Raw genomic sequence first — 11,436 nt, 5'->3', positions numbered from 1 at the left:
GAAAGAAAACAACATTGGCTAATCTGTTTTCTTACATGTGCAGAGCACAGCGAAGCAGGCATCAGTGGCTCTGCCAGTGTAAGAAAAACAAAAACCCTGAAGCATAAACTCTGAATGAACTAGTTCTTTAAAAATAAAAAAAGAACCATTGCTGTGCATGCAACTCCTGCTGATTGCCATGAGAACAACCCCAGTGTAACTGTAGTTGGAAAGTCTTTTACCATAGTGACAGGAATATGACCACTTTTTGAAAATTTCCAAATTAATTTCATCAGATCGTCTATGATTCAGCTGATAACTGCACTATTTTTAGTATCTACATGACTATCAAGTTGTCTCTATTGCTGTCTTTCTTCCAGTATATAAAAAAGGTAGTAAACAATCTATGCTGATGAATAACATGGAAGGTAATGACATTTCTGACCAAAAAAAAATGCTTAAAATCCCAGTTAAATCATTCTAACTATGCTATTCAGAGAGCTGGTAAACTGGAAAACGTGAAAGACTTAATGCATATCTGTGATATATTTAAAATACCCAAATCCTTGGTGTGGAGGACTACAGGTTGGCTGTAGCAACAGAAAGCATTCACAGCAAGTTCCCAAGCATATGTTGTCTGCTATTACTTGGCAAATAATAGTTATGCTTAGCTGCTTCCTAATTTCTTCCAATCCCACATTCATGATGAAACCAAATATTCATGAGAATGCACATAAAATATGTTCAAACTACAGTTCTGAGTTCCTTGATGATGGAAGCACAGTTTATCTATCTATAAGCTTATCTTAAGTATTAGGGTTTTAAAAAGCCCCAAATGTTTTCTCCCTTGGCTTATCTTCATTTTCTTGCCTTTCTTTTCTGTAGCTGCCGTACTGCCTGTTTTTGCTCAGCATGCTTATGGTTCTGGTTATCTAGGCAGCTGTGTAATATGTGAGCATTGCTACAGGCGATGCTAATCCTGCTAGGCTTGGAGCGAGCACATGAACAGAGGGTGCTGAAGGTTTTCTTACACTGCCTGTTGTAACGTGTGGAACACATGGCTTCACAAAAGAATTAAGTCCACGTGTGCTGCAATGATTTTAAGAAATGGATCTTTATTCATGAGCTACAAAGCACCGAGCAGTCACAGTCTGGATGTTATCAGCTCCTCTGTTTTTAATTTAAGCTTTCATCATTGTTGGCATTTGATGAATTTAACAAATAAATGTGTTGAGGGGTGTGAGTTTCTACACTGCTGTAGGATTTTGCATTACTTAGAGAACCTGAAAGAACAGATCGCGTGAGGAGCACTTCTCATGGAAAATACAGCACAGCAGCGCTGCTTTCCATAAATACCATGTGCTGACTTACCCCAGCACCACAGCATGTGCATGTTGACCAGACTGAGCTGAAGTAGCCAAGCCATCTCCCTGGCACCTGTGGAGGGGCAGGAGTCACCATGGTGGTGACGAGGTAACCTCCGTGCCACTTGGGAGGCAGAGCCCTGCAGCCATGGCTGCGCCACGTCGATGGAACAAACAGCTGGGGTGAGTCTGAGGGGTGAATCTGCTTTCCTCTTGTGGTTGCTCACTGGCAGGAGTTCCCACACCGCTATTCTGCTAGCTTGGCTGTTGGTGGGAGCAAAATCACTGTGTGCTTGGGCTGGTCTAAAGAGGTACCAAGAGCTAATCTGCCTGCTGTCACTTTCCATGTGCTCAGTAATGCTTTCTTGGCTTTTGTTCTTCTCTACTCTTGAAGGTAGATGCCCAGGAAGCTCCACGGGTGTTTAACAAATATCCATCACTAAAACAAGGTATTTTAGCAAAGTCTTCATTATGGTATTTGCTAGTGGCAGCCAGAATTTTTACAAAGCATTTTTATTAAGTAAGATTTTCTGCAGTTGTTTGCACCTTTAGGCCAAGCAATAGAATTAAGTTTGCACCCTAAAGGAATAGAGAAGTAATGGCTGAAGGGCAATTGTTGACATTGCCAGTTTGAATACTGCACGTTTCTTGCATTTTCAAGGTTTCACAATTCCTCCCCTAAGTTTATTTTTCCCCATTGGCTATTTGGCTTCTAGCCCCCACCACAAAATTTCAGTTCCCTCTTTTCACTGACCCATGTATCAGAATAGTCTGTGCAGAATAGTTTTGGACAAGGGTATGTTCCTGTCGTGTATTTCATTGTGTATTCTGAATTTTCTTCCCTCCAAGCTCCTGTTGGAAGATGACAAAACAAAGCAGCTACTGCTGTTGTGCTCACAGAAGACTCCATTCCTGGCCAGTGCTGCAACTTCACTCTAACGCTGTTATGTGAGAGCTGCTCATGCTCAAAGGTCTGAGTGATTAGCGCTAACACGACTGGTATTTTAATCCAGCAGTGCATTTGATTATGGTCTCTGTGCATGGATATTTATGCTTCATTAATAAGCAGACATAGTGTCTAATAAGGTTATGCTTATATGTGTGATATACAGAGAATGGCATTTAAAAAATAAGCTGCACCTTTTCCTAAAGGCCAACACTGTAATCAGATTACCATCTGCATACTAAAAAATAAAATAAAATAAAATAAAATAAAATAAAACAAAGCAAAACAGAACAGAACAAAACAAAACAAAACAAAACAAAACAAAACAAAACAAGTCACCATCCAAGGCCCCGGCCCCAGCAGCATGCCCATCACTTGGCACCACACGTCCTCACAGTCACTGAATGACTCCAGAGGTTTTGGCTCTGCTGCACCCCTCCAGCTTCCACCCTTCCACAGACGATGCTGTGCCCAGCGCTCTCCATCTGGCTCCCTTCTCCTCTCGCTCCAAAGAACTTTGACTAACCAAAAAATGGGGTCCCCCTGAGCCCAGCCTGTGGGTCCCAGGCAGCGGGGCTGCAGTCGGTCCCCAGGCCCCAGGCTGTCCTCAGGGGCTGCTGGGCTGCCTCTCAGCCCAGGTGGGCTTCTCTTTGCTGGGCCCGTTGGCACAGCTCTGGGCTGCTGATGTGCTGCAGGTCCTGGCTCCTGGTCGTTGGCTTGCTTCCTGCTGTTTGGTGCTGCGTGCTGCTCCTGCCTTGAGCGCCTTGGCTCCCACCTGCATGATTTCATTCCCGACTGCTTTGTCTGACCTCACCTCATCTCCGACTGCATCCTTTACCACCTTTTATAAAGACTGGCTTCTGGTCACACCGTGTGCCTGACCTGGCTCTTGAGGCTAAAATAAGCTTTTTGGTTGGGAAACCTGAAGATGGAAGGATTTGTTCCTTTAGTCCAAACAGTTGTTCTCTACTCAGCCTCATCAAGACTCCATAGTGATTAATTTTTGGTGTAAATAATTCACAAAGTTGAAAGGAGCAAACACAAAGTTTAGGCACGCCACTACAACTAAAGTGCATGATTTCTCTTAAAGAAAGATTTCTCTTAAAGAAAGAAGGGGGAGGTTGGGGAAAGAAGTTGGGGAAGAGCGGGACCAAATGCAACCTGTACTCTCAGGGGACACAGACTCACAGAAATATGGGTATTTGTGGGGCACATCCATGTTTGTTCTTCAGAGCTGGGGATTTGCTTTAGCAGCAATGCAATTTATGATATAATCACACTGCCTAACGATGCTATCAAATAGTGGCCCATATAATGAACAAGAACGACTCTCTGGCAAGTAAGATAGCAGAAATGGTTTGCAAATGCACGTTCGCCAGCCATCCCATTAATGCACAGTGCCATAAAGCACCATTAACATCTAAGCACAGCCTAAGTAGACTTACCAAATCAGCTTTATTACCTCAGCGTGTGTGTGCTTTTGCCTGCCAACCGAATCACGGTGCCGGCAATTCCCCTAGCGGAAGCAGAGCCATGTACTGCCAGAACAGCATGGGTGGTTATGCCAATAATCCGGCGTCCAGAAAGTATCGCCTATTTGTCTTTAAGGACCCGCTTTTTAATGGTTTATAGTGATTTAGGAAATGATAGATGTTGTAAGTCTGTCACAGTGCTATTAGGCTACCAGGAAATCTGTTAAACATGGCCATAAATCATCTGTTACGCTGTCTCAGCCTCTAGAGCAGTCCACACCAAGCATTTATTTCTTTAATGAAATGTCCTTTCTTCTCTGGTTGACTCCGTAGCATGGCAAGAATGGGATCCTCTGAGTGATCAATAAATAATAAGGAACTGATTTCCGTGTAGCCTCTCAGCCCTAATGCAGTCACCCCAGTGGTTTCAGTATTGTTGTCCTGATTTACACCAGGGAAGATGAGATCGGGACCTTTTTTTTTTTTCTTTTTTTTTTTCTCAAGCAAAGACAAGAGAGCTCTTCCAAAAGAAGAGCTGGCCACAGACTCCCCATCCTCAGGCTGGAGAAGGCCTAGTGGCAGCACGAAGTGACTCCCAGGTGCAGACGAGCCCAGCGACTCCCCGTGGCTGAGCTACAAATTCATCTCTGCAGCCCACCCGAGCGGCCTGCCTGCTGATCACTCATAAATAAGTCAGCCGTGGAGCAGGGTTAATATTTACCTACGTGTCTCGGACAGCTGCATCCTGAAGATGGAAAGCGTTGCAGAAGCTCTGGAGTAAGTTATCATTAGGCCTCTATTCTGGCATATTTACTCACCCCTAATAGGTTACAGAGGTGCAGAAATACAATTAAACTACAAGTTTTCTATAGCTGCTTGCCTCCTGGTAATGCCTCATCTTCTCGTGTATTGATTTAATGCTTCTGCTGGTGCTGTAACACGTTAGCTGTGTTTTACAACCATCAGTGTGCTGACCTGACTCCTGCGTACCGACCCTACCTGCTTCTTTCCTCCTTGGATGGTTTTTATTTATTGTATCCGATAAAATATACAGAAGCCTTCCCGAGTTTCGGAGGCAGGGTGGTTTATCCACAGCTCAATGTTCAGCGTGCTTCTGTAAGGAAAGTGTGCTATGGGGTTGGACTTCTTGGGCAGTAAAAGTACCCTTCATTACATCTCATCAAGAGATCATTAAAACCAACCTTTAGCCCTTCAGAGCTCTGTGGCTTTGAGCAGGGTTGCGCTCAGGGCAGCGCTTTCCATTTGCTGTGGCCAGAGAGATATTTCCTTTCCTCATGATGCAGCTGTTGCAATTTGCTTTTTTCTCTAAAGACAACAATAATGTACGAATGTGTGCCCTTATTACTCCCTGCCATTAGCCCTTACAAGTATCCCCGTGTTTTTGTTACAGACATTATCAAAGGAATAGGGAAAAGGAGCGGAGAAGTGTGTGTCCGTGAGCTCACTGCGGGAACAACATTTTGCTGCCGGCCTTTCACATGGGCAATAACAGAATAGAGAATTACATGAAAAAGAAAAAGAGCGTTTGTGGCTCAGAACTCAACGCGATGAAGGGAAGGTATTGTTCTGAGCAATGCAGTCATGTAATTTACCACCTTCTGACAACCTAAGCTACAATTTTGCATGGCGTTATTTAACACATGGCCATCACACACCAGTTCCCCACACCTCCAAAACCCCGATGCTGTACAGACAGCTGTGCCAGGCAGTCAGCTTGAACAGCAAGAGAAAAACCTGTCCTTCACCAGGGTGATGCTCCTTCTGCCTTTCTCTCCCTTGTCCTCCTGAAAAGTGGCCCAGAGCTGGTTCCCACCACATGACAGCGGTATGCAGGGATGTTTATGTCCTGCGTAAGCATGCAGACTTTATAACACAGCCATTAGCACTCACAGGGATGTGTTACTACCGCTAAAGGCTTGTGGTCGTGGCACTAATTGGATGTAGCAGCTCACCCTGCTCTTTATCTTAGCAAATTAAGACAAGCGGGGTGAGCAGTCCCCAGCACCGGGTCCCACACACATGGCAGATTCACAGACACGCAGTTTAGGGATGTCAGGGCAGGGACCAGCCTGCAAGTGCAGGGGGCTGTTTTGCATCGCTTTGGGTGAGAAGCACGAGGGGCTGCGGAAGCACTCTCCTAGACGTCTGCTTTAGGGTGAGATGATCTGTGCTCTGCTAAGAGACTGCTTATTTCCACTGATATGTAGGAAGCCTAGGTGGTGTATTTACACAGTCAGAATACACATTTGCTTGGATGAATCTCACCCCTAAAGCCAAATCTAAATTTTGCCATGTGCAATTTAAAACCATTGCTCCTCACCCTTCTTGCAACCCCCTCCCAACCAAATAGCCCCTTCCTGCTTAGAGCTACCCATACCTGAAAACCCTTCCTTCATCACTCCTCCGTGAGCTCTTCTTTGGACAAACCACCACACATCCTTCGACTTCTCCTTGTAAGTCTCATTTCCTAGACTTTCAAATTTGTCTCATCCAGGCTTTCCTCAGCAAGCCGCCTTTTCCGAAGCAGCCCATCCCCAGGCATCACACACCTACACACCTTGCATGTAACACCTCTGCCCCCGAAGGCTTCCTGCAGGGCTGTGCTCGCTTTGGTGTTACAGGGGCCTGTGCCGCTGCTGCCGTCCTGTAGCCACTGCTGGGGCTGGAGTACCCGAGGAAATGTCTCAATCCTGACTGCCAAACGCCTCCTCTCCCTCTCTCTCTCCTAATGATATTTGATTTAATATAATTCTAGGAAGAAAAGAATGGGGATGGAACAGGAGAGGAATTATTTTCTATGAAGAATAAATTGCCTGCTGTAAACTCTGGATGGAATTCAGCAGCACGCTCCGCGGGAATATGTCTTTTTACCATGAGAGCAGGTTCATAGTCAAACTGCTGAAAGACAGAATGTCCTGCTTGCTCAGTATCTAGCAGAAGTGATGAATTACATCTTGAATGTCCACATCGTATCTTTTCTGTTCTAAAATAGCCTACAGCAAAGCAATAGGAAATAATTGATTTCAGAGGTTCGGTTTCGTGCTATGTTCAATTCCAGTGTTTCCTGGAGAGTCTTCAGCTAACTGTGCCTTAAATTTATACTGATTCCTTAAAAAAAGAAGGAGCTGGCAACAGTGGATGTTCTATCTGAGTGACGTCAGGCAAACATCTAATTGCTAGGCTGTGGATCTTCAGATAGCTGCCTGACCGATGAAGCCATTGTAAAGCCATCCCTTCCTCTAATAAACTTTGCTGGCAGAGGCGGGAGCCTTGTCTGACCCTTGGAAATGGCAGATATCACACCTTTGTTAAGCTAGTTTCTATGGTAACGATTTCACGTTCACCGAACATCATTAAGGACTGTAAGAAACACGAACTTTTCGGTTATCCTGTCCTTATGTTTGCATTGACCTCTCTTTCTGAGCAATTGTCCTCCGGGGGCACAGGACACGGGGCAAAGCGAGGGGACAGAAGGAGGGCTGCTTTGCTGTCCCTGCGCTAGCAACCCCGTCCTTTGATTTCTCATCTCAGCATCTCAGAGCAAACTCTGCACATGTGAGTAGGCATGGAAACGTGGCACGGATATTTCTGTCTCTAACACAAAAACAAGGAAACCAAAGATGACTGCTGTTAAGTAGCTTGTCCAGAGGGGGAGGAAAAAAAAGGGAAATGTAAGGAAGCTGAGTGAGAAATTACATGCTGTGATGACTTGACTCCCCCTTTTAGCACCCTTCGCAGAACACTACTGATCCAACCCCTGTCAGCCTCTTTTGCCCACTGGCCCCTCGGGCACAGAAAAGATGAAAACCCTGGCAAATTTTGACATCCGTAAGTAGCTGATCTCTTCTTACGGGAGGCTCTGGCAGCAGGAAGGAGTGAGACGTAGCAGCAGGGACATCCAGCAGCAGCCTGTGACAGCTCTGCGCACCGGGGCTTGGTTAGCTTACACAGTTAACATTTGTTTTGCCATCCAGTGACTTCTTGTGTACCAGCTTCCTCTCACAGGCAACGTTTGTCACTAGGGCAGGGCAGGACTGCAGCTCCGGAAAGAGGAGCAAACACTCGGCTCTAGCTTGGAAATCCCACTGGCTCCTCCACAAGGTTTTCCCAGCAGCCTGCAGGTCTTCAGTGGCATGTCACCTGTAGGGACTTGCTCAGCACCCAGGAGAGACCCTTGAAAAAAAGACCCCTGCTGAGGAAGCCAGGCAGTAGGAAGCACCCTGCTGTGGTTTGCAGGTGCTGGGCCTGGCTGAAGGAATTCATCAGAGCCTTCTCCTCCACGCCACACAGCCGCAGGCAGCTGGGGAGGGTCCTGCAGGGTGGGAGGAGGACTGGGGGAAAAACGTCAATGCTTTTTGGGGTACCAGAACCAAACCCATAGCTCCATGTTGGACAGTGCACCTGTGAGTGCAGGCAACCACTGTTACTGCTGTGTGTTAGTTAGGCTGGGGTGTCAGCTATGTCCAGAGCGTGCAGAGAGGCGATTTCAAAGGGTAGGTGGTTCACAAGCTGAGGTGTGCTTTCAGGATGCTACCATCCCGGTGAATCACCTGCTATCCAGCAGGATTGCTGCACAGGAATCGCCCGACAAGGTTGCCAGTTTTTCTCGGTGAAAAGCTGTTTGTGAGAGAATCTAATAAAATAATGCATACTATGTAATTATAATACAATAAGGAGATAGCCATCATTTTAGAATGGCCCAAAATCAAACATTGTTTTTCACACTGAAAGAAAAGGCTCTGAAACTGTCTCTGGTTAAATGAAAAAAAAAATAAAATAGAGCATTTCCTAAAGAGCTTCAGCAACTTCCACGGCAGCTTTAGCAGGAGTGGGTGGAACGCAGCTGGGAGGGAGCATGAGGAAAGGTGACGTTCCCGTTTCTTTTAAAATTTCCAGAATGATTGATGCCCAGGCAGAGCATCACACTTTTTGTTCCGGATACTGAAGAATGTTGTGGCCATGATATCTCTTCCTGTCTCCCACAGAAGTCAAGCATCTCACTGACAAAAAACAACCAACCAAACTATTTGCTGCAATAATTAATGTTGATACCCACTAGCATTGAATGAGATGTGAAAAATCTGTTACAGTTACATTCTGGAATTGGAATTTCTCAAAAAAAAAAAAAAGTAAAATTTAGATAAAATTTTGATTTGCTCCTGTACGGGCTGCAATGCTGCTTGCCCAGAAGCTGCTTGGCTGAGCTGATAGAGAACTGGGATGAAATAGCATGCAGAAAACTTTTGTTTTCAATTATCAAACCATTTTCATCTCACTTTTTTTTTTCTCTCCAATGACCTGTTTTAATGAGTGCAGCCTTCTCGCTGCATTTATTATCAGTGAGAAAGCGTTCTTACCTTCAAGCCCACCCATGATCTTTTCCTTCCCTTTCTTTTCTTCCTCTGCTTCTCTCTCTCTTTCAGACCTTAGCAGCTGTCTTACCTCTCTCCTTTTGCAGTAAATCCCAAATTTGAACAAATCTGAACAAATAGGGACATTTACAGGGACACACACTACTGTCGTTCAACACTGACACTCATTTCAGGTGAAAAAGCGATGCAGGTGGGGTCAGACCCTTCTGCACTGCTATTTCAAATGTTGCATGTTACGTTGGATGTGTTTTCTTTCGCTTTAAAGATTCAGTGTCCCTACTTAGCCCTAAAAATTACCGTTCAAACCTCCTCTCTACTCTGAGGAAATTGAAAGCTGTGACTAAGGCCGGTCTCTACCAGCGTCTCAAATCATTCTCTAATGAAGAGAACAGGGATCTTGTCCCTTTGTTTTCACACAGGCTTCAGTTCAAAGCCGCTTGCTTGAGGATAGCATTTAATTGACCTCCGTGATGGAGAGTTTCCAGGACAGCTCCTGCCTAGCAACAACTGCCAGGTAGGAAAGCTTTAATAGCTGCTGGGACTTAGGAACCGGAGCAAGCTATTCTGTAGCCGTCGTGCTGCTTCTGAGCAGCCCCAAAGAGAGCTGGTAGTGCAGCCTGGACCCCCTAACGCAACCCTCAGCTGGCGTGTAGGCAGGAGCCCCTGCATTTTGTCCCGTGAGCTGTGAGGATGCTGGCAAGGACAACGCAGTTATCCTTCTCCCAGAGGTGCTGCCAGGGCTCCTCTCCTCCCTGGGTGCAGGCTCTGAGGCTTTCAGCCCTGAGCAGGCAGCGTGCAGGTCAGAAGGGCTGGCTGCATCGCCCGAGCAGCTTGCAGGGCCGGAGGAGGAGGCTTGAAATTTCAGGTGGCCCATTCTTTGGTGAATGAGCTGCTGCTGCTTGGGCAGGGCTCGGTTTGCCCTGAGATGCATCTCAAGTGATCCATCAACCAACACAAAAAAAAAGCAAATGGAAAAAAGGTACTGGCACTCACATTGAGTGTATCCAAACCATCTTGACAGAGAGCTTTTCTCTGCAGCTTAAGCTTCTTTGGTGCCTAACAAAAGAGAGAATCCTTAATGTCAGCGAACAGACAGGGTCTTCACCCTGCTAAGCCAAAGTTAGGGCTGAGTCCTTCGTCTGCTGTATACAGGACACTTTGGGGAATGAAGCTGTCAGAGAATCGAAGAAAACAGTCAGTGTTTCCATTTATCCCCGTTCCAGGTACAAGTTTATTTTTTGGACTTGCAAAGAACTGTGTGGCAAAGAGTCTGTAATAATAACAAAACATTTCCTTCATTTGTCTCCCTGCTCTCAGAAATGTCCTGCTGTTAGTTCTCTGTAGTCCTTAGTTATTCATTTTTGACTGCTTTGGATTTTATACTACATATATGCGTGTGTTTATGTGCATACATAGCTCCTATACTATTCTGATGGACTTGGCAGTCTAACCCCTTTTCTGCAATTTCTTCCCCCAAGCCCATTGCTTTTCTTGGTGTCAATCTTCAAACCAGCCGTGGACAAAACAGGAGCAGGTTTTTTTCTCTGCTGCCTGAGAAGGAGTTTGCAGTGGCATCATGGACAAAAGTTGGTTTGTTCTCCATTTATACCAGCTGAGAGTTGAATCTGGCTCGCAGTCAAGCCGGTAGGTCCCATGGGATCTTATCCACACTGTTTTTAAAACCTATTTCTTAAGGGAAACAAAGGCGGTTCCCCTAACCAGAAGTTCATCATGATTGCAGTCACTTAGCTACCCCAAACCAAAAACTCCACACACAAATAAAACTCCACAACAGACAGCCAACCAAATAGTCTTTTCCTGGTGCCTTGCTGCTCTCTGCGGATGACCTGCCCTATTTTCTTCAGGAAAGGGCACAGAGGATGCAGGGTTTATATCAGCAAGAAGGGGTGGCTGTAAGCAGGCTGGATTTGAGTTCAGGTGATACAAGCTCTGCTCTGGCACGGGCTGCCTGGTCAAAGCAGGGCAAGCTGGTGAGCATCGCTTTCTGCCCTTCTCCATCTGCCAGACGGGATCGTGGCTCTGCCCAGGCACCGCAGGGCAGGAGCCTGCGGGAGGACGGAGGCTCTCTCATCTTGCGGCTCCTGACATCTGCGCCTACACTGGTAGCAAAGAGGCCGCTGGTGTAGGTGGCTTTTTTATGTGGAGATAGAAACGAGACCCGAAACGAACAGAGACCGCCTGCTTCTTTGTCTTAACAAAAGCAGGCGAACAAAGAGGGAGAGTCTTTTTATTTCTAACAGGTTTGATCTGCGAACACGAAT

This window comes from Anser anser, assembly GCF_964211835.1.
Source record: "Anser anser genome assembly, chromosome: 2".
In the NCBI taxonomy this organism is placed as follows: Eukaryota; Metazoa; Chordata; class Aves; order Anseriformes; family Anatidae; genus Anser; species Anser anser.
Note: the sequence above shows the minus strand (reverse complement) of the source record.